At 38.1% G+C, this 4,680-nt stretch overlaps 1 pseudogene; it reads right to left on the minus strand.

Annotated features, from left to right (window-relative positions):
• Positions 1-3,163: 3,163 nt before the first annotated feature.
• Positions 3,164-3,942, minus strand: LOC100954702 (annotated as a pseudogene).
• Positions 3,943-4,680: the final 738 nt, after the last annotated feature.

Here is a 4,680-nt window from a genome sequence, read left to right on the forward strand (position 1 = left end):
AAGAGTTGTGGGTTGTATTGTGTTACTTTTTAATCTCTTTAATGTGTGGCTTAACAGAAGACAATTAGATTTACGTACGTGGGCTGCAGTCACCCCATTATGATATGCTGTTTTGGCTCAAGTATTAAAAGGAAATCTGGCTCAGGTAGACATGGAATTGAAAGAAGAAGTACATTAATTGCCTTTTCAGATAATTCCTCTTTTAAATTTAGTAAGTAGTCATTTCGTAAAGGTTAATTGCAATGTGGATTTGAAACCATATCTTTTAATAACATTTTAATATTCTATCAATAAACTTTTCATACTCTGTTACTTTAAAATTTGCCACGTTCTTTTGCAATAGGTCTTTTATCTGGGCATGACTTTGTAACATCATTCATTGTCATTCAAAAAATAGTGGTTCACTGGGTGGTGCATGTTTTCTAAGTACTGATACACTTTGTAAATATAAAAAAACCACACAATTGTTAATATCCCCAAAAATCTCATTTGAAAAATTTAACACTGATAAGATGCTAAGCACCTGGTGGCAGGAATACATTTTCTAAGATTTTAATTTTTGCTTAAAAGTTTTAATTATAGCACTGGCAACAGATACTGTTAGTTGTTTTTCTTGAAGTGACAGACTGACTTCATTCATTTTTAAGAAAAAGTATGCTAAATGCCTACTTCTTTTTTAAAATAGCTTTATTGATGAGATCAGATGTGCTGAGAGTGGTATGGCCATATAGACTTATAGAGTTCTATCGAGATATGGTTCATGCACCAGAAAATTTGTCAGTCAGACTTATGTAATTCAATGGTTTTCAGTATATTCATAGAATCATGCTATCACCACAACAATTTTAGGGCTTTTTCTTATTTACTTTACACAGAGTCTCACTCTGCCACCCTGGGTAGAGTGCCATGGCTGTTCACAAGAAACCTTAACTCTTGGGCTCAAGTGATCCTCTTGCCTCAGCCGTCCAAGCATCTGGAACTACAGGTATCTGCCACATTGCTTGGCTAGTTTTTCTATTTCTAGTAGAGATGGGGTCTTACTCCTGCTCAGGCTGTTTTCAAGCTCCTGATCTCAAGTGATCTACCTGCCTCAGCCTCCCAAAGTGCTAGGATTACATGTGTGAGCCGCCGTACCCAGCTCAATTTTAGGACATTTTCATCACCCCCAAAAGAAACATTATACCCATCAGCAGTGATTGCCCATTTTAGTCCAACTCCCAAATCCTAGAAAACTACTTTTTAATCTCTCTGGATTTGCCTATTCTGGACGTTATAATAACGAGACTCATACAATGCATAATCTTTTGTTTATGTCTTCTTTCATTTAGCATACTGTTTTCAAGATTGATTCATGTTGTAGCAGGTACCAATACTTCCTTCTTTATTACAGCCAAAGAATATTCTCTTACATAGATACATCATGTTTTGTTTATTTATTCATCAGTTGATGGACATGTGGAATTTCCAACTTTGGCTATTATGGGTGATGCTGCTATGAACAGTTCTGTATGAATTTCTTAAATTGCACACAAACTTTATGGACGCACTATTATTGGCCATTTATATGCCTCCTTTTGAGATATATCTAATCAAAATCTTTGCCCAATTTTAATTGGATATTTGTCTTTTTATTGTTTAGTTTTAAGTACATTATGTAGCCTGTGTATTAAACTCTTATCTGATAAAATTATTTGCAAATATTTTCTCCCATTCTACAGGTTATCTTTTTGCTTTATGATGGCAGCTTCTGGAGCACAGAAGCTTTTAATTTTAAGGAAGCCTCATTGATTTATTTCTTTCTTTTGCCAGTTGTGCTTTGGCATTATATCTAAGAAATTATTTCTTAACTCATGGTCACATGAATGAAAAAAATTTATTGTTGTATTTTATTTTAAGTGTATTATAATTTTAGATTCATACTTAGATATATAAGCCATTTCAAGTTAAGTTTTATAAATAATGTGTGGTAGGATTCCAAATTTCCTTTTTGATGAGGAGGCAAGAGGAGCACCTGGATACCTGGTTTTCCTAACACTCTTCCTACTCTTTTTTTAAAAGAATTTTCTGGGCACCCTTGTCAAAAGCCACATGACCATGAACACAAGGGTTTATCTCAGGTTTCTCAGTTTTATTTCATTGACTTGTATGTCTATCCCTCAGTCATACTGCCGAGGGATTACTATAATTTTATTGTAAGTTTTGAAATCTAGAAGTGTGAGTCCTCCAATTTTATCCTTTTTCAAAATGGTTTTGGTTTTTACATACCCAATTCTGAATAGCCATAGTTTGTTGCTTGATGTCTTAAAAAGCACCTTTCAAGCAAAAATTATGTTCTGTGACAAAAGGAGCTAATTTAACTCTCGAGTGAATCACACAAGTCTTTCCTTGAGAAGACCATTGTCGTTTGTAACATGCAGCAGAAGTGCTTTATGCTTACATTTTATTTATTGCAAAAATTATTAAAGAACGTTTACTCATAGGTCAAAAATTAGAACAATTAATATATCGTACTGCTTTGTCAAGACATCCTTAAGAGAAACTGGCTTTCCCTCCAAGTGTGTGGCAGTGAAGAACACAATGACTATCAAGTTGTGTACATTTTGTTGCTACTGCCTTGATCCTTTTTAAGGCACCAGCAGTCCCACCAACCCTTGCACACTAAGTATATATGTCAACATAGTGAAAAAGTAAATTTTTAAGCATATATAGTAGGACCTCCATACTACACCACCTCCCTACATTGACTACCTCCTTAGGTTGACTTCATTTTCATAGACCAGACATGCACCACATGTACATGTCAGTACAGTAGGCCTCGTTCCTTATGTTGACCACCTCCTTATGTTGACCAATTTTTTACAGTCTCTTAGGTGGTCCACTTACAGAATTCTACTGTATTTAGTAAAATCTGATTTTATAAATTCTGTGGTGAGTAAACTCAAAGTGCTTTTTACTAGCCACTAGCCACAGGAAAAGAAGTCAGCTTTAAAAAAGTTTTATTAAAGTCACATTCCTCTTGCCACTTGCTTTTCTGGGTAGGCTGCTCTTGCAAGTTACAGCTTAGGGTAGGTTAAGTCCACTTCATAAGTCCATTTGATTTCACAGATGAATGTGGTTCTGGGGGATGTTGTTGATTAGAAGTAAATTCTCGCACTTAACAAGCCTATTTTATTAGATAGGCCAAACCAGCTCCTACTCCAGCAACACCTGCAAAAGCCAGCAGCACGTTTCTGACGCTGCTTTCCAGGTCTTCCAGGTGGAAGAACTCCACAAAGCCATCCCAGCCTTGTTGTTTGACTAGCCAGTCCCGTTTTGTCCTCACAAGGACATCTACGATATTTTCTGCTAGCGGTTCGATGTAGCTTTCTTGGTTTATGGTCTTCAGGTGCTTGGCCACAAAGCCACCAAAAGAAATTAGGGTCACAACCCTGCCCCAATTTGTTACGCCATAACTGAAAACATGGACCATCACTCGAGACAAAGAGTTGATATCCTCTCTGGTTTTGATGTCCAGTTTGCGAAGCATGCCTCAGAAGGCCATCTCGTCCTCCACGCGGGGCCAGGTCTCCAGCGCCTTCCTGGAGCCTCCTGCCCTGCTGCTCCTTGGCTTCGCAACCTTGGTGCCGATCGCCTGCTCCCAAAGGTACCGAGAGATGATCTCCAGCCACTGCCGGTATAACTCATCCTCCTCTGCTGGGGGAGGTGTGGAAGAAAGTGACCCGTCAGTGCTGGGGCCATTACCCGCCTCGCCGACAAACTCTAGCAAAGGCAGGACCTCCGGTTGCTTCCTGAGAGGCTCCGGCTCGTAGGCGGCCACATCACCTTCAGGCGACTTGACGGCATCGGCAGCTTGGGCTTCCATCTCGTCTGTTAGCAACGTGCGGTGCGGAGAGTCGGCTCGAAGAACAGCAGCCTCGTGAGGGTTGCAGTGACATCGGGGACCACGGCACTCAAATAAATACATGGGAAAAGCGGTCCCCCTTGATGGAAGAGTCACTTTCGGAAAGAAGCAAAGTTCTGTTCAACAACAAGCAAACGAGACCATGGAAGAGGACTTTTAGATTTGGCGAGGACAGTAGGCTGAAAAGACATTTCCTTGTTGAGACCAGGAGTGTGGCCAGTAGTTGGATTAGTCTTTGAGTTCATTGAATATGCCCACGAATTCTTGAATTCTTGAAGAATGGAAAGTTCAGGTGTTCAGAATTTTCATACCTGTTGTATCTTGGCTTTGTTTGAGTGATTCTTAGTTTATTATCCTAGTAATGACCATGAATACTTGATTTTCAACTTTGTTTGAATGATTCTTAATTAGCCAAGTAATGGCCGTGAATACTTGATTTAAGTCATAATTACAGATATGGAATACCCTCAGTTTTTAAGACAAATTGTGAATGTATTTGTCTATAAAAATTGCATATGTTTTTACAGAAAGTATTTCTTTGATTAAGGGGGGTTCTCAAGTTTAGTTTTCTTCATACTCTTTTTTTTTTTTTTTTGAATTTTGTAACTTCTGTAGTTAGGAACCTATTTCTTACAGCTTTTCTGTGCCAAACTTTGTCTTGATCACTTCTAGAGTGTAGAAAACCAATTGATGTAATTGTATGCAACCTACTTATAGTGAAATAAAGTTGATTCAAAACTAAAAAAAAAAGTTTTATTGTATACATTTAAGGTATATGA

This window comes from Otolemur garnettii, unplaced genomic scaffold (genome assembly GCF_000181295.1).
Source record: "Otolemur garnettii isolate 467f Iridium unplaced genomic scaffold, OtoGar3 scaffold00037, whole genome shotgun sequence".
Taxonomy (NCBI): Eukaryota; Metazoa; Chordata; class Mammalia; order Primates; family Galagidae; genus Otolemur; species Otolemur garnettii.